The sequence below is a fragment of the Lepisosteus platostomus genome, chromosome 3 (assembly GCF_059453375.1).
Source record: "Lepisosteus platostomus isolate fLepPlt1 chromosome 3, fLepPlt1.hap1, whole genome shotgun sequence".
NCBI lineage: Eukaryota > Metazoa > Chordata > Actinopteri > Semionotiformes > Lepisosteidae > Lepisosteus > Lepisosteus platostomus.
Window position 1 is genome coordinate 12345824 of NC_142613.1, and position 19735 is coordinate 12365558.

The window sequence follows — 19735 nt, forward strand, 5'->3', positions numbered from 1 at the left end:
AACAACCCTTTGTGTAAAGAAGTGCCTCCTGTTTTCTGTGTCACTGTTTATTCTCCAGAAGTACACTGTCGGTGCTTTTTAGGATTTTGAGTATTTGGATCAGGTCCCCTCATAATCTTCATTATTCAGGATTAAAAAGATACAGCTACTTACGCCTGTCAGGACTTTTCAGAAAAAGTGTAGGACTTTTCTTTAAGCACTTTATCTGGTTGCTCTTGATTCTACAGCAGCAGTGTCTTTTCTATACACATACAGTACACAATACTCTACATGAAGTCTTATTAGTGCACTTTACAATTTGATGTCCAAAAACAGTTGCAGCAAAAACATTTTCAAAACCTCACTCCTCAATTGAAACTCTAGATTTAAATTGCCTTTGATGGAGACATTGTCCAAATGAATGAACAGCAATTCCAGAAAAAAAAAGGTTTATTTTTTAGGGTTGTGTGGGACATTAGCGTCCTACTTCTGGCAATGCTCTATTCAGAATCTCTGTTTCAGCAAACTTTCTGAAAAACAAACGAATCCTGCAAATCAAAAATCCTGCAAAGCACACATGCAACACAATGTAAAACAACTTCAAAATGAATTAACAGGAAAGGCCATGCAGTATGAAGAATGCTACTAAAAGACTGTGATTACAGGGCCTGTTTGTCTGCATTTCTGTACATGATGCACTGTCTAAAAGCCATTACTGTGAGCAATGGCCTTTACTTCATTTCTGAAAAATAGTGGTAAAGTTATCAGTTTCATAGCTCCACAGCCAGGGGTGATCTGAAGTACTTGCATTCCTAGCTGTTGCGACAGAAAATTCCTGCTGCAAATATCAGAATGTCGACACTGTAGAACAGAGCTTTCCCTTTCTCTGGTCACAATATGCTACTACAAGGCAAGAAAAAGACTGGGCAGTGTACAAGCAGACCTCTGTTCAGTCACACAGCCAACCTTAATTCTCAATGCAGCCATTCTGTTTATTCAGGGGCTCAAACGGGTCATTTCTTATAACACCTCTCAGAGGGGTTTCCAGAAACTCTTTTATGAAGTGTTCCAAGGTTCATCTACTGAGCCTTCTTTCCTTCCATCCATTTTCTTGCTTTTCCCAAATCAGGGTTGCAGGGGAGCTGGAGCCTATCCTGGCAAGAAATGGGCAGGGTCCACCTTGGGTGGGATGCCAGTTTATCACAGGATGTATCGGACACAAACACACTGACATTCTCATCCAGGCCAGTTTTCCCAGAAGCCAGTTAACCTGCCACCATATCTTTGGGGGAGGAAACTGGAACACCTGGTGGAAACCCACAAGAACTTGCGGGGAACATGCAAACTCCACACAGACAGCACCTCAGGTCTGCAAATCAACCCAGGGCCCCAGCACTGCGAGGCAGAAAATGCTAACTCCTGTACCACCATGCTGCCCTTAGCCTTCCTCGTTAGGACATAATGTTTTAAGATCTATCCTCATACATCTTCACTGTGACAAAACCAACAGACCTCTCTGTATGGCTAATCCTATATACCACTGCCATACCAACCAGTCATCTGTAAAAGAATTAGGTCCTGCAGTTTCTCTAGGGGCTGTAATTATTACAGGAACCCCTATGACACTCCCTTGATTTAAGGCATACTGTATCTACACCCTTGGACACAAACCACTGTTTTTATGTTTCTGGGAACTGTTCTGTTTCAAATGTTACCTACCAATTCATGTAGCGAAGGTCTCTGGTTCTTATTATTCACAGTGGACTAATTGTCTGATTCATGGTAAAGACATGAGATGGGCACTTGGCCCAAGGAGAAAATAAGGGCCAAATTGTCTTTATCATTCAACAGACACCACACTCTAAGGCTTACTCCCTTTCTGAAAATCAGGAGAGTGGTTTTTTGGAACAGCTGCAGCCAAGCACAACAGCTTTTCACCATTTTAACAGGTTGAAGTTGCTTTCTTTACTCTGTGACCACGCCTAGTTGTCATTTGTGTTGGGATAGGTGCAGCCGTTTTTATGTTACAACCAGCAAAATATTGTCCTTTGCTGAAACCATTGTCAAAAAAATAAACATGGTTATTTGAGCATATTTCGTTTTCCCCGTTTTGAAGACAGGTTGTTTTCCAGTTTACTTGTTTGTGTTCTTATAAACTTAAAAAATATGAGGACGACTTTAATCGTTATATCATTTTCATGTTTTTCTTCTGGCGATGATGATGGTGATGTTTTTACCAGTCTTATCCCCAGGCGTAAATTATACCACTAACGAGGTGAAGAAGAGCAGACGTACTGTAACATTGCGAATACTAGTCGCGGGCGCCTTCTCTGCTGCCAGCGAGACCTTTATTTGAACTTGATGGTCCATTCGATGAAGTACTGCGCCCCGCTTTGGTGCAGCTCCGTCGAGAAAAAAAAACAGGTTTTCACGCTTATTTTTTTTTTTTAAAAAAACACCCGTCCTGATGGCTCCATTCTCCGTTGCGCTTTAGAAACGTGGGAAGGGTCACAATTAAAATTCCGCTTTGATGTGAGCGGATTCTATCCGACAGTTTGGGAGCAATCTTTTAAATAATTAAAAATGTTATTTATCCACACATCTCCTCGCTCTGTAAAGCATTAACAAACAGCCTGCACTATTATCTGTAGGAGCAAGACGGATAAAATAACCGTTTTTTGGGGGGGTTTAAGCAAGACGAATAATTTGAACTGTAAATAATCCAATAGTATCTACAGTATATTTGCACAACACCCCTGGGTTTCAGTCAAAGACGTGTTCTGTGCCGATGAAAGCCAGCATAAACTACATTGCGTGCGAAACCGTCTCTTCTGTACCCTCGCTTTGGAGAACAGGGTATTGCAGGTATTTTTAATGACAGTTGCACTGCTCATACACTGAAAAAAGTGATGAAGCTAAGGTCGGGAATGGACCAAGTACCCGGGCGTCTCTAAAACCCCGCGTCCTTTCCCCCTTCTCTCCTAAATTCATCCCGGCTCGCTCTTCTAAATATATCCGCCCGGCTTGGTCTCCGGTGACGCGCTGCGGAGTCACGGAGGGGTGCAGGGTTCCTGCTGGGGTTTTCGGGGGGAGGTGTCGAGCGCTGTCCCCCCCCGCGCATCCCTCTCGGATGTTGCTTCCTTACAGGAGGACCAAAGCGCAGAGCTGGTCTGGCTACATCCGAACAGCATGTAGATAACCGCATCAGCTGCGGTACTTCTGTTAAGCTATTTATTTTTAAAGGGGAAAAAATACAGTCAGAATACTGCCTCTCTACGTAACCTTAATCAAAAGGCAATTTCAGGCTATATGTACATTTTCTCTTTTTTTGCATTAAATCAAGACGATCGCCATCTTTTCTATTAGCTTGCCTTTATTTTATTTTATTTTTTAATTGGGAATTTCTTCCTTTTTTCCATCCCATTCCCGTCCTTGGATCATGGCCTGGTAAGTTTATATCAATACACAGATGGTATTTTATGATTTTTTTTCAAATGCTTTCTTGCACATATTTATACGCACAGATATACATGCATACATGTACATACTCATTGCGAAAATCGAGACCTGTACGTTTTAAACAAATAAATCCCTTTTACATTAGATCATCATTAGGATTAACGGGAGCAGCACCAGAACGCCTACCTTAAGACCTGCATTGGTGCAGAATTAAACACGAAATTTTACGAACAAAATGACAGCCACTGAAACAAGAATAAATACTCAAATATAACCAATATTAATAATAATAATTAATAACATCTGGAAAATGGCATTCATTTTAATTCATATTCTTACTTATATGATTTAATTCAATTTTGCGAACATGTTTTTGGGTCGCAGTCCCCATAGTTCCCGTTTTATTAATCTGATACTTTTGATGGATGGAGAGTCAGACTCCATGAAAACCCGGCTCTGTCGTGCTGAATGTGCCATGCGTGTATTTATTCCTTATTTGTGATGTATTTGTTATTTTAAGGCAGGATGTGCAGTGGAAATCTCTTTGCTTTGATCTCTTAAGGGCAGGCGGTTATAAGTATGGATGTATGCGATGTGATTTGGCTGTGAAGCGGTGCAGACGCCGGTAACCTTGTGCAGGAAAAGACTGCGCCGATGACCGGCAAAACACCGACTGGGCTTTGGCGTAACATGGGGTTGAATTATTCATTTCACGGCTTTTGGCACTTAACTAGGCTGTGCGTTGTGTATATGCGGTGAAGCTAGCGCGTCGTTCAGGATATAAACGAATTTTCTTTCGGGCACGTTACATCTCTAAACACGGTATAGAGTCGCGAAATTTAAAAAGCAGAGCATGTGACTCGGCATACTTTCTGGGATGCCTGCAATAACCTAAAACCTGAGCAGAGTCAGTATAGGTGCGGGCTGAGGGGTGCTGGGGTGATTTTTGTTCACTGCCTGCGTGTGTGTAGGTGGTGAAGAAGGGGGGTGTGAGGTGAACAATTCAATGAAGGTTGCCTGTAAGGGCATATTATTCAGATGAGGGAAAGCAGGGGACAAGGTTATACACCTGCCGTATGTACCCCCTCCTCCTCCTCCTCCTCCACCCTCTGTCTCCACCCCCTCTCTCTTCTTCCATCTCTCCTATGCTTTAGCTAATATATTGGTGCATTGCAATGTTTTGTGGTAATCGTGAGATTTTTTTTCCGACTTAACTGCAAGGTAGGGGGAGGGCTTTTTTTTTTATCTTCTACAACCGAACTTCACAAGAGCGCGTTTCGCTTTTTCGCGCAGCTGATTGGCCGCGTGTGCTTGACAGTTCGGCAAGACCTTTGTTTCTATTGGTTCCTGCCGCCACACTGGGCGGGGCCGGGCTCGGTTGGCGTGTCAAGGATGTTCTCGTCTCTCCAATGACATTAAAAAAAAATCACAGGGAAGAGTGGATTGCAGCATCGGAGCTGTGTGTTCAATTCAGGGGCATTATAAGGGCATTCAGTGGTAGCAACGCGCTCCTAAGGAAAACCCTTCATTCGGGAAGGATATTAAAGTGGTCTGATTTCCTTGATCTCTACCACTGTTGGAAGCTTACTGATGATCAGTTCGTATGGAGAGGCAGCGACAAACATAATTCCCAGCAAAGACGTGTCAGATGCTGTACTTAGGCATTTTTTATTGAGGATACCGATTTATTTTGTATTATATAAAACATCAGCGTACGTCCAACCATATTCTAACACTATTTACATAACTATCGAGCAGCACGTCTTTACAGCTTTAACGTTTAGAGTAAATTTAATAAGTACAAACACCTGTAAATATTATACACGTACAGTAGCAATCTCATACCTGTACATGCCTACCTGTTCCTACAGTATATCTGGGACGCAATGCTTGTCTTTCAAGCTATTGTAAACGATGTACTTGAAACAGCGCTGGAAGAAAGGGTCAAATTAAAATTTAATACCCATTTATGCATGCATGTTTACTATGAAATTTCGCAACTCCGAATATTAAAATGTTTATTTTTTACTTTTTTTTTACTGTAACTGTGCGTGCTTCAGCTGTTAGCCTGCTCTGGTTGTTTTTTTTAAGCACGCAGAGGTGTCCTTGTTCTATATGGACAGGAACGGCCCAGATAATACTTTGTAGACGCACCGTGTACCGCGAGATGACCTAATTAATGTCCGGAAATTATGAATGAGACAGGTACAGCTGATTCAGATCAAGTCTTGCGCATCTGTAGGTACACCATCCTGGCATTGAAGGAACGCAGCTGTCTCTATCAGCGCTTCTAATGCGTGCGACGAGAGTTTGTAACGCAAAATTATATAAAAAAACCCACAATGCTCGTTTATTCGGTGGCATTACAGAACGACGACAGCCGCTTTCCCTAAACCGTTTCAGAGGCCGGTCTGGAAGGATATAATGACGCACAAAATGAACAACAAGCCCAACACCGTGAGTTGAAAATAAGCAGCTCAGTTCAGCGATCTTTCGGCAATCAAAAGAATCGGTTGGTATTTAGCGGTCAACCAGACAACCATATTACCATATTGCTGTGAAGTGTAAACCCGATGCCTTTTTTTAAAAATAATCGATGGCTTGTGGGGGGATTAAACTGATTCCACTTTTGGTTAAGTCATCTTTTCCTTGAAAGGCATTTAGCTTAATAAGAGCTTGTTGATCCCCACTTAGACTGATACCAGTGAAACATCTTTCCCTTAGCTAAATTTAATTAATGCTTACGTTATGAAATACTCATGCTCTCGGAGTGGGGGGGTCTCAGGAGTTTCTGACACCTTTCTGTTGTATCCTAGATCCAGAGAACCCACTCGCTTCCGAGTTCCTTACCCAAGCCTGCTTTTTTGGAGAATGCTGAAAAACACCCAGGTTGTGATGGTGAAATTCTGCATGGCGTTGCAATTAGCATCTGTTCTACTCCAGATGAGAAATGCAGATGCTAAAAATGCTACAGCATGCATTTGGAATACTGATTTTTCTGGTAGCGAAAAACCTGTGAACAATGGCTTGGATTTGTAAAGTACATATTCACGGTACACCGACAGTGGAGCAGTGGTTAGCATTGCTTCCTTGCAGCGTTAGAGCCCTGCGCCTCAATTCCGTGTGGAGTTTGCATGTTCTCCCTGTGGGTTTCCTCCAGGTGCTCCAGTTTCCTCCCACAGCCCAAAGACGTGCTGGTAGGTTAATTGCCCTTTTCAGTTTTTTGGGGAAGATTGGCCCTGATACGAGTTTGTACATGTTTGTGTCTGTGTGTGCCCTGCAATGGGCTGGTGTCCCATCTTGCATGTGCCCTGGCTTGCACCCCTTGTCCAGCTCCCCAGTGACCCTGTAAGGGATAAAGTGGTTAGAAAATGGATGGATAGTCACATTAATACACTGAAGTATTGCAATTAGAATTTCAGTAGCAACCAGCAATCCATACCAGTGCGAGTGTGATCTGATGCTATTTGGTGAAGCATTTGAGTTAGCTGGGCATGATGCGTTTATTGTTTGTCTTACCAACTAAGAATATTGCTTGCTTTTGAGCAACAAGCATCAGAAACTGCTTTGTCTGTCGAAATAAAATATGAACCGGACGCTGAGCAGATGATTTTATCCTAAACAGTTAACAGAGACTGGGGTGTAGTCTATGCTTTGACAGTCGCTTGTATAGAGTAACTTACAGTAGGGCCGTCTGTCCCTATTGAACCTGCAGATAACAAAATATCTCCTTAATCAGCTGACATCCTAGGCAAATAAAACGAGCTGAGAGTGAGCATAAGGGCAGGAATTCTATATCTTCTAAGGAAGGACTGCATTACTGCGGAACTGAAGAAAGTCATTTGAAACTACAATTAGATCAGTCTAGTTTCGAGTGGGATGAAAAGCTATAGACCTCTAGGACTTGAGTTATGCACCCTTGTTCTAAGACATAATATTGTGTTCCTCATTTGGCTTTTGATTCAGGGCGGAGATCTGGTTGCCTTTCTCTTCTACGGTGTAGAACTGAAAGCTCCTGGTTTTCATTCACCTAGTTCTGAGTTCCTCAGTTCAATAATGGTATCATTTCACCAGTCTCTCCTAGTCTTTAGCTCCACAGACAATTCAGAGGTACCAAGAGAGCACGCAGGATGGTGGCTGTGTACCAGGGTTACCTAACGTAGTCATCTAAAGCATCTGTAGAAAGTTGTTATTCAACTTTTCTCTTATTGCTACTTTGTCATGGGAGGCACACTGGTGTGGTGGAGTGGTTAGCGCTGCTGCATCACAGCTTGTAGGCCCAAAGTTGGATTCCATGGCATGCGCCTTCTGTGTGGAGTCTGCATGTTCTTGCAGGGTTTCTCTGTGGTTTCTCCGGGTGATTGAAGTTCCTCCCAAAGGCAGGTTCTATCTGATTGACCACCTTACTTTGCTCTCCCCTGCCCCTCCCCGGCTCTGTCTCCCAGTCCCCATTGGGTGGCGCAACACATGATAGGGTCCTTCCCAGTCGTGCGTGACACAAGATGGAAAGAGAACTTGCATTGTCTTAACGTTAGGTTTTATTCTGCTTTTTTTCCCCCCCTGTGCATGTGAACTGTCCAAACAAATGAGACATCTAAAAACTGTCTCCAGCATTTCTGCTAGGAAATATCTGGGATAAAGCAAATCAGTGTGTCACAATGAGCCTTAATTTGTGGTCCACTGGGAAGGCATACTTGTGTACCATTGATATTATATCCATTCTTCCCAGCACTGAAAAAAAAAACATTTCAGAAGCTATTTATGCTTTAGTTAGCAAAGCAAATAGCAGGCTGAGCAGAAGCGACAACAGATGTCAGCACTGAATACATTAAAAGAGCACACGGAACAGCGAAGAAATGAAATAACAGAAAGGATGTTAATGAGAAAAAATCTTGTAAGATGCAACTAGCTTTTCCTGGAGAGCAATTTGTGGTTGTAAGGGGCCACTTTATACAGTGAGCCTCCAGCCACCCCCGGCCCTGGGTTCCTGCTCAGATTGTGGGAACTTTCCTATTGGGAAGTGACTGCAGTCGGACACTAACGCCAAAAATTCTGCCATTGGGGGGGCGTCTTGGGAAGCTGTTTAGAGAAGAGAGACGGAATGGTGCACATTCTGAGCTCCACTTCAGTGAGCAAAGAGTGGAGCAGACATGCCACATCCAGTGGAGATGTTAATGATGAAGAGCATTCATGAGAGTGTGCGGTATGCAGTCAAGAAATACTCTGTTAGAGCATATTCAGAAATTATGTCTGGATTGCTGTATACGCACTTGGGCATCTGGACAAATGGGCAATTCTTTCACTGAAATTTAGCAAGTTAAGAATTAGAATAAACTGCCGATGCATGTACAGTACTTTGAATGATGTTGCGTGATACCTTCAGAAGGGTAGGGATCTGGCTGGTCTTCTAAAGTCGCTAAACACACTGCCAGACCAAATGCTAGACACGATTTAGCTTTTCTGCCACAAAGAGTAAGTGGTATATTACTGTGTTATCAGACAGTCCAGTCTAAATTATCCTCCAGTGTGTATTTAGCCTTCACCCACGAGTCACTTCCTGAAGATATTGGGCATCATCGTTTAGGCCTACATCATTTACCGTTCACAATTCATTAAGGTCTTCCCAGTGTCCATACATTATGAGTGTGAGTCTGTTATTATTTGCATCTGTTTCTACATTAATAAGAGTAATACGGTCTGATCGTGGTTGAATTTTAATGACAAGACAGGGATCCTGGGGCACATTGGGTGGGCAGTGAAGACGATCCTTGCTGACTGTGCTGTAATATACATACTCTGCAGAAAGATTAAGGCTGTTGCAAACTATTTCTTTCAGCCCGTTGTTATTTTGCTCCTCAGAGCCGAATTTTCACATGGTGCAGAATTCTCAGATCAGTGCTGAGTCACTCTCCCAGCAAAGCGACATTTGAAGTGGCTTCTCACAGTGGTCAGGGGGACAGGAATCAGTGTGGCGCAGAATATTTTTTTTAGTGGACTGATCTGCGTGGTGCATCACGAACTTGCCCCCTCCCCCCAATACTTCCAGCCTCGCAGCTGGGAATTATTTTTCCAGAACCAAAATCCTAGAATTGCAAGGAAAATGTGCCTTTATGCAGAAAAGCAACAGAGAACCAATCTATCATTAGGTTTTGTCTGCAACATTACAATCCAAGGAATTGTGTGCACCGTGGATGAAACTATAATCACAGAGCTACTGTAGGTTTAAGACCCTCTAGTGAAATTAACAGTAGAAAGTCCTTATTCTTTCAATATATGAAATTAAAACAATAAACAGTGCAGTTGAAGGTTGAATCTTCAGTATTTTATCAAATACGTTAAGTACAATGCCTGTTAAGAGTAGTTTCTGTAGTGTCCCATTGTGTATAAGTACATTTTTCAAAAGATGATTGCTGAAACTGGAAAACTGTAAGGGAAGTTACAGTACATTTCAGTTAAAGTAAAGAGAAAAAACATACCTTGATGGCATAGATACATTTTCAGACCTGTGAACTTGATATTTAGTTGATGGACCTTTGCTTTGGCAACAATTACAGCCCCAAGTCTTTCTGGCTGAATATCTGCCAAGTTTGCACCGCAGCTTGGTACAAATGTTTCCCCATTCTTCTGGGTGTAACTGTATGAGCTCTCTCAAGCTGTCTGGGGATCGCTGGTGCACAGAGGTTTTCAAATCTTTCCATGGATTCTCAATAGGATTCAAGTCACGACTTTGTCTGGGGCAGTCAAGGACATTCACTTTCTTATTCTTAAGCCTCGACTTTACACAGTCAAGTGTAACGTTCGCCTTGTGCTGTGGGTCAGTGTCTTGCTGAAAGGAAATTCTTTTCCCCCAGTCATTTGGAGATTGAAACAGGTTTTCCTCTAGTATCTGCCTGTACTTTGCTCTTATCCATTTTTCCTTCAATCATAACAAGCTTTCCAATCCCTGCTGAGAAGAAACATCCCCATAGAATGATACTGCCACCGCCATGCTTGGCTCGAGGGGTGGTGCTGAGTGAGAGATGTTCTGTGTAAGGTCTGCACTAGAAGTAACATTTGGCATTTAGACCAAACAAATTCTGAATATACTGTAGCACCTTTTGCTACACTTTGCTACACTCTTGATCCATACAGGATTTGAGATGGTTTTGCCAGATTTGTGGGGTGACAGGGATATTATTGACTCATTTTCTCCCATTTCAGTCATTGAACTCTGTAGCTCTTTTGGAGTTGCAATTGGCCTCACAGTGGGCTCGCTAATTCGTTTCCTCCTTGTCTGGCTGCTGTGTTTGGAGGGTCACCCTGATCTAGGAATCTTTGTGGTACATTACAACTTCCTCTTCATAATGATCAAATTCATCATGCTCAAAGGGATAGTCAGTGTCCTTTTTAAAAAATGTTTTTCTCTCCTCCAATGTTTTTCATTTTGTGCCTTTGTGACTGTTATTGTACACAAAGGCCATTCATCTAATTGCGTGGCTTATTAAGGTAATTTTGTGCACCTGATTAAATTAGAGTGAATACTTACACAATCATGACTTTTCCATCTCTCTTTTATATTACTTATCTATTTACCTGTCTATTTGTTTTGTGCTTTGAGTGTGTGGGGTAGGTTGTGCACAGTATAAAATATACAGTATATGTATTGCTACTTCAAAGTTTCATGACCGCAAACTTTAAAACAACTGAATGTGAAAGCTGTGCAAGGCACTGTATTTAATTTGTGCATTCGCTTGGGTCTGTACAGGTTGTGGGTGAGAGAATGTCAACAATCTTTCTCTTCATAATAAATAAAAATGACTTTGATTCCCACCCTTACCTCACAAGTGCATTACACTTTTATTATGTGAAACACTCGACTTGGAATATACATTTAAAAGGCTTGATTGGATTAAAATTAATCTTAGATTAAACTGGTATGCATTTCAACCCCAGACCAGTCGCCTGCTCTAGGAGTCTCAATTCCCTACTTGAAAAAGCTCAATGGGATGAAACATAAGAATGGCAATAGTAGGAGACTGTCAGCTTTGAAGTACAAATTATCCACAGACAATTTGAACGTGAACACAAAGGCCTTTTCCTTTTTCGAGTTCTGAATAATTTACTAGAATACTGTATTTTGGGGGCTGAATAAGTTAAACTACCAACAGTTCATTTTTTGAGCCTAGCAGTCACGTGTTTTCTGGACCAGAAGTTCAAACACGATTATTTTGGAGCCACACACTTAAAGTATGACATACAGTACATACTGTACAAAACCAAAAACCCACAGCTGGGATTTACAGTATACGAGTCATGAATCTAGTGATAAACACACAAATTGTCCTCGTACTACTTTACTGAAATCTGTGTTTTCAATTGTGTTCTCATGGTAAGGATTGATTCAAGTGCGCTAGATTGAAGACCCCAGAAGCTACTGATCGAATCTTTCCTAAAGGAATGTGAATGGTACAGTATTTCACTCTTCTTTGGCTGTTTAGTAGTTTATAACTGCTCTGACCTACAGTTAGTCTTTACTCGCAGAAGAGTCACGCTACCCTTATTTTAACAGGAAGCACACTTTCATTTCTTACACAGGTGTTTACTGAATGATGTCCACATGCTCAGCATGAGTCAACTGTATGCGCAATGATGTGTGTGTGTGTGTTATGTGCAATTTCTTAAGATCTGCTTAATGGTCACAAAATATATTGACTATATACTGAGAGAAATGTACCGCTTATAACTGCAACAAATTCAGAACGTTTTTTATGAGGGAAATGCCAAAACCTTTTCCGTAGCCAACACACTGCCACAGCGTACACATACACAGCCAATACACTGCCATTTATCGAATGGAAGTAATTAATGAAAGTCACGGGCTATTTGGCATGTGTGGCTGATGCAGAAAGCCACACAAGCTGGATCTCGGTGACAGATGCGTTGCACCCTGTGGCAGAGGCAGTCTCCTGGGATTCTGTCTCCTTCCTCTCCTCGAGCCTGGATCAGCACGTGCCTGTTCGCTGGCCTCTGAACCCTACGTACCTCACGTCCTGCCAGCTCATTCCACAGATGGTCAAAGCTCCTCAAGCCTGGCAGTGTTATGTGAGCTGCATGTGGACACAGGGTGCCCTGTGGGAGTGTTGTCATGCAGGATGAGCAACAAGTGAGGTCCCAGCAGTTGAGTGGGACATTAGGTCCATGCAACGGTTACTTTAAAATGAGTTTTGGAATAACTAGGCACTCCTGCCCAGACCATCAGTGGTGGCCTTTTCCATTGATCGCTCTCTCTCATACACAGCAGGTAGAGTCTCGCGTTATGCAGCCGTGCCACACCTGTGGGCGTCCACCAGGGTGGTCATTTCAAAAGAGGACTTGGCTCCACTGCTAGGAAGCCCACCTGAGGTTTGGCCCCCACTTAACGATGGCACAAAGGCTTTGTTGTTTACATGATCTCTCCTTTTTTAGATTTATTTCTTTATTTCCACCAGGCCTGACACCCAACGTGTTAAAGCACCTCATCACCTGAGCCCACCCATCTCTCTCATTAATAAAGCGATTTTGACACAAGCAACAAAGTCGCTTCAGTGAATCACATTCTGTCACGAGTGATCAGTGACTCCCAAAACATATAATCAATATCCAAAATGCTCCATCTGCTTTATTTCTCAAAAATTGGCATGCTGTTATGAGTTTCTTCAGATGCTCAGTAGACGTACTTTCCTGTAAATCTTGCCAGTCTAAAGTCTATTTTAATATGTACTCTGTATTTCATATTGTATTTCCCTGATTGTGAATAGTATTAATGAGATGGCTGCAAACTGCCAGCTTATTATTAGGGATTTTACCACAGGCTGTTTGGATCTGTTTTTTTTTTCTTCTTGCTCTTATTGCTAGAGTTAACACTGAGATTATTATATACATATTTTCATAGGACATATGTTAAATTTCTTGCTACTGCTCCCAAAGGAGTATTCTTGCATAATTTCACCTGGCAGTGAATCCTGGATATGGCTTGCTGTTCTGATCCTACTTTGAAACCTGTCCAAAAATATGAAAAAAACAACAGAATGGTGAAATTTTACTATTTTAGCTGGTGTTGATTCTGTGTATATCACAAATATTTTAAAAGCAGGTATGAGCACTAACATTTCCTTCTATGCATCTGTCTAGTCTCTTGAAGTCTAATCTGTAATAAATACAGGCATTTATCTTTTATACATATAAAAAAATCTGTTCATTAGAACTAATATTTCTAATGAGCTATCAACAGTGATGCACAAGAGGTCACACGTTGGAGCCGGAAGGAAGTGCATTAAAACACAGGGGCATGTCTTTACACAAAGGGTTGTGGGAGTATGGCGCAAACTACCCATCCATGGTGTGAAGCTGTAGTTATGGGATCAAATACATTGGTTGTATAATGGAGGTCACAGGTTGTGGGGAAAAAACTAAACAAAATGCGAGTTGGTCCTCTCTTATATTATTATAGCAATAACAGTGACGAGTTTGGGAGTGAAATTCAGCATAATAAGCCTGTACAGCAATGTGCTCCTCGCACACCTCTGGGGTTGTGAAGCTCCGCACGGGCTACCACATAGCCAGTAAAATGTGAACTCCTGTGAAGACACAGCTGGCTCCCTCCTGTAAAGAGATGGGGCTATATTTAGCTCACCCAATTAGAACCCTGTGGATTCGTCTGTGGTGGGTAGTTATTTGTTTCTGCGAATAACGCAGAGGGGTAGTAAGAGAGGGAAGGTGGCAGGGAGAGAAGGTAACCTGCCGCAGTGCCCTTCACCCCTTTCACTCCAGGGGATTTCTGCCTTTTCTCTGTGTTGCCATCTGATCGCCTCAGCTCCCGGGCTGAGCAAGGTCACAGTCTGTACCGCACACAGCACGGCTTGGGTTCATCCTCTTTCTCCTGCTGCAGTGCCAAACAACAGAAAATCAAAGGCTCTGGAAACTAGCTGACTCTTTGGGTTCCATCTTCATTGTCTGCACAGTATGTGGCATGTCCAAATTCATGTTTTCCTCTTTAATAATAATAATTGCTTACACTTAGCGCTTTTCTGGACACTCCACTCGAAGTCCTTTACAGATAATGGGGACTCTCTTCCACCACCACCAGTGTACAGCCCCATCTGGATGATGCAACGGCAGCCATAGTGCGCCAGAACACTCACCACACATCAGCTATCAGTGGGGAGGAGAGCAGAGTAATGTAGCCAATTCATAGACGGGGATTATTAGGAGGCCATGGTTGGTAAGGGCCATTGGGAAATGTGGCCAGGACGCCGGGGTTACACCCCTACTCTTTTCGAGAAACGCCCTGGGATTTTTAATGACCACAGAGAGTCAGGACCTCGGTTTCACGTCTCATCCGAAGGACGGCACCTGTTTACACAATAGTGTCCCGGTCTTTAACCTAGCGACCACCTCAATCGTTTGTACAGTATGCTGATACCTAGTTGATCCCAGAGTTTCATTCAGAGTCTTGAAGGCTGTCAGCTTCAGTAGTGTAGCTAGGTAGTTTGGTCCAAAACTACAGTACATTACTCTGCGTAAAGATGTGCCCCCTAATGTTAGTCCTAAAGTCAGCTGATTTCGGACCTTGATCCAAGATGAAAGGCGTTGCTTTAGATGGAAAGAAACATCTGATCTGATCATGATATCTTTTTGGCTTTGGAATGGATGGAATACTGCCTAAAGGTAAAATAATCCTCAGCCAAGTTTATTTGACTCAATTGTTTTCATTTCTTTTGTTTATTGACAATCGTATAGTATGTGTTAAAATTAAATGGATTCTAGTCAGATTTTGAATGCCGATGTCCTTGGTCAGGCATGTTCAATCACTGATGGCTCTTTCATAGAAGTGCTGTTCTGAATTAAATGGGCTGCATGCATTGTCTTCCTCTTAGGGCCAGTATAGGATTAAGATAGGATACATTTCATCCAATTTGATTTTTTTTTAGTTTATTTTGAAGCACAAATCATAAAAGTAATAATTGCGCTTCAAATAAAAGTAGTTCAGTGTCTCTGGCTCCAAAGCTTGAGATCATTTAGTGATTTTCAGCCAATTCATAGTTGACAGTGGAATCGGTGTATCAGGTGCAAGTTTGTGTTGTTACAGGCTCCTACCACTCTCTGCGTAATAATACACATTAATAACCATCCATTTTGAATGGCATTTGGATGTATTATCTAGTGTCTGGCTGGAAGGTCTTTTGAGGCAGTCAGTAGCTGTATTTCGTCCTGTGCAGAGCTAGAGCTGTGGACACCTACTGTAACTAGAACCTTGTGGGCTGTCCCTTCTGTGGACATTGCTTGTTATATGCTTCTGACCACCCTGCTGTACAAATGAGTACCAGAATTGCTGGGTCAGCTGGAGGAAGGGGGTACCCCTACACTGTACTACAATCCTATCCAGGGAGTATCCTAATGCTCTGAGCCGGCTTTGTGCTACAGAAACCAGGATCTCGACCACAGACTTTGAGTTCTTAGCAAATGTCTTTGGTAATGTTTTGAAAAATGTCCTTTTTTCCTTCAATTCCTACAATTCTCATGCTAGTTACCCTTTCTACAGTATAGGTCCACACAATTCTTAAGTTTTCATCCTGATCAGAACTGAACACCGTGCAGTATCCCAAATCATGAAACTATATCATAACGTTTTTGGTATAATAAGATGCTGTCATTGTTCCTCAAATGGCAATGATCAAAATGTCCTCAGATGTGTTGTTACCCAGTATCAGCTGAGGATAAATGTAGATCTTTGGAAACACGTTTTTGACCACTTCACATAAAGGACTGATCTTCACAGGTTTTAGATTTTCGCAGATGTCATAAACAGTTTTGAGAGCAAGGTACAGAATTTCTAAAGTATTTACTAACACTCAAGAATGTCATGTCCTGTACGTGATCAAAGTTACGGGAACCCCAATTCATCATTAGCGTAATCGGATCTTTTAAGTTCAATGACAAGGATCTTTTAAAAAAAACACAACGCACAGTAAGTCATGGCAACATGGTGGTGCAGTGGCCAGCATTGTTGCCTCACAGCGATGGGGACCTGGGTTTGATTCCTGGGATGGGGAAAATGTGAAAAATGGCCCAGGTGTCTGTGTTTGTGTGTGTCTTGAGATGGACTGGTGTCTCATTTGGGATGTACCCCACCTTGGGCCGTTGCTTGCTGGGATAGACTCTGGCTCCTCGTGACCCACAATTGGTTGCAGTGATTAGAAGATGGATGGATAGATGAATAAGCCATCTGTAAAGTGCTCTAAAGTGAGCAAAAATCTAATTCTGATTTGTAGGATTGCATACAATTAATAAACTCTTGTGTTTGGAAAATCTAATCATTGTGGTTGTCAACTGGAAATTATTTGTCTCCTTTTCTTGATTTAAAAATTGCAGTAAAGTGACGCTCTCTTTTTAAACCTAAACGTGTGCTTTAAAATCCCTGGGCTTCTTAAATGCATGAGGACATTCGTTCAGTGACTCAATCAATTTGTATTCGATTGTAATTCTGTTTTACATTGTGTGCCATCTTACAGCGTTACACAAAGAGTGATGTCACTGTCAGGCAGAGCAACAGAAATAGTACAGCCGGTCACCATCCTTTCAAATAGTAAATTGTGTCTTGGAAACTCTACGTAAAGAATCCTGTAGATTGTAAACAAATAAGCTTTATTAATTTACTTATGAATTTCTAATGAAGAAATGAAGTTGTTGTTCACTCATTGCAATGAAAAATAAGTTCTTGTAATGCAGCGGGAAATGCTAAAGCAGTTAATGGAGAGGCTTTCTGGGTGCCAAGTTAATATTGCCAACAAGATGTCATTCGCTCTGTAAGTCTCAAATCAGTGACTGGAGCACTAGCTACAGGGATTAAACTTCTTCTGTTGATTCCATTGTGATTTCTTTTGCATTGTACTGTATTTGTCTTTGGCGAGATTCCTGCTTTATTAGTTTTTGTTTTTTCTCTGTTGCATTTTTTTTTCCATTTCCCCCCCAAAAAAACTCAGACCTGAGGAATCAACATGGAGAAATGTCCCAAGCAAGAGGAAAAGTTGCAAGGCAGCTTGTGGCATCTTGGCTCACAGTCAGCACAGCAGGCAAATCTCTGAGGTTTTTTGTCCGTCTGACCTGTGACATTGATGACTTGGTGTTTCCACAACACCAGCTTCTGGAGAAACTGTTGGTCTGACAGCTGAGGACATGGACATGGACTTCCACTGGATTTTCATGGAATCTGGCAAATTGGAAGCGGTCATGTTCCATAAAAGGAAAACAAAAAGTCTAACCATTTGTAAAGAAGTGAACAATGCAAAGGCAGATTCCAGATCTTTTGGTTATCGCAGAAGTTATGCGTTTTGAAACCCTGTTACTTGCTTTTTCAGAGGACAAATGGTTTAAAATGGGGAACAGGCCTGAAAGATTTTTACTTCATCTCAGTAATCAAAGACCATCACTAAAAACTAAAGCTATAGATGCAAATGTTTTATACAATGTAAGAAACATACAGTATGACAAAACATTTCTGCATACAATAAGACAGAATGGTATTGTATCTTTTGACGTCTCTTTGCAGAAGAAGTAAGAGTAATTCTAACATTAGGATTTGTCCGTTTTTTTTTTCCTTTTTAACAGGCAATTAAAAAGAGCAGTTTTGTATAAAAAGTCCAAACTTTTAATAAATTTCAAACCGACTGGAATTAATTAAGAGAGAAGTGGCTGTTCTAAATCTTTGAAAATGAAAGCATCTGTCTTTTCTTCTGAGCTGGATTTGGGAAAGCAGAGCAGTTGTGATTTTCATACGCATAGATGTCAGTAGACGTCTCTAAATCTGTCTTCTTTCGTATTGTACTGATGAAAGGGAATTCTACCAGTATAAGAAATTGTAATGATATGTTAGAAGGAACCGGGAGAAATAGAGGGCAGGTGGGGGGGGGGGTACTGTAGGATAGAGCTGAGAATTTGACAAGTATGGCGGTTTACTTCATTTTTCACAAACCAAAAGCCGAAGAGACGAGTTACTGAGGCGTCTTGTTGAAAAACACATTCTGTTTGGGGAAAAATATACTTTTTAAAGCTGACTTGTACATTGTGTTCCTAGGTACTGTAGATAAAAGCACTAATCAAACTATATCATGAAAAACTAGGGCAGTTTGCAATATGCACCAGAACTTTTAGACCCCTCACACCCCCTCAAATGCATCTAGAAACCCCTTAAATAGAATTACTTGCATTGCTGGCTTTCAATAAAATAAGCTGAAAATTACTACTTGCGAGTACAGTACTATATTCTCTCCATACAGACAAGTTTAATTGAATTGCCTAAACACTATTTCTTTACAGTAGTTAGTTTTGAATCGATCAACACACACTGGAAAGAAAAGAGCTGCTCTGTCTCACATTTTGAAATGTCTCCTGCTGTCTTCTCAGTTCTTAGAGGGGAAAAAAAGGGCCGTCCTCAACTGATGTCCATAGAACGCAGTTTTTGGAGCTGTCGAAGACTGTCAAAATAGTCCTTAGCTTGTTTCGAAACTCATTTCAAAGGGCTTTTAGAAATAAGAGCAATCCTAACAGCTCATTCAGATTACTGCCAGCAGCCATATCACCCTGCAACTCACAACTGGCAACCCACAGAAGCTAAGCAGGTGTGAGCCTGGTCAGTACCTGGATGGGAGACCTCCTGGGAAAAACTAAGGTTGCTGCTGGAAGAGGCGTTAGTGGGGCCAGCGGGGGGCGCTCACCCTGCGGCTCATGTGGGTCCTAATGCCCCAGTGTAGTGACGGGGACACTATACTGTAAACAGGCGCCGTCCTTCGGATGAGACGTAAAACCGAGGTCCTGACTCTCTGTGGTCATTAAAAATCCCAGGGTGTTTCTCGAAAAGAGTAGGGGTGTAACCCCGGCATCCTGGCCAAATTTCCCCATCGGCTGTTATCAATCATGGCCTCCTAACAATCCCCCTCTGTGAATTGGCTTCATTACTCTGCTCTCCTCCCCACTGATAGCTGATGTGTGGTGAGCGTTCTGGTGCACTATGGCTGCCGTCGCATCATCCAGGTGGATGCTGCACATTGGTGGTGGTGGAGGGGAGTCCCCATTACCTGTAAAGCGCTTTGAGTGGAGTGTCCAGAAAAAGCGCTATATAAGTGTAAGCAATTATTAATTAATTATTATTACTGTTGTGATCGCTGGATCCCACACTGTCCCTAGTGATAATGCATTGACTGGATCACCAGGAGACGTTACAGTAATGAATGGAGTGGGTCAGTCTTCTTTTTGTCTCTTTGTTTTATCCTAACTCATTTGT

The 19735-nt window shown here is 42.0% G+C and overlaps 1 protein-coding gene across 6 annotated transcripts in view; it reads left to right on the forward strand.

Annotated features, from left to right (window-relative positions):
- Nucleotides 1-3110: 3110 nt before the first annotated feature.
- The window catches only part of atp2b3b (ATPase plasma membrane Ca2+ transporting 3b), a 134051-nt gene continuing 117426 nt past the window's right edge, over nt 3111-19735 (forward strand). For 3 of the 6 annotated variants that reach the window (XM_088627049.1, XM_088627050.1, XM_088627051.1), the window contains exon 1: nt 3112-3426. The gene's annotated coding sequence lies outside the window, so the exon portion shown is untranslated. Of the gene's footprint in view, nt 3427-19735 lie in introns of all 6 variants that reach the window. The other 3 variants (XM_088627052.1, XM_088627053.1, XM_088627047.1) reach the window with 2 other exon arrangements.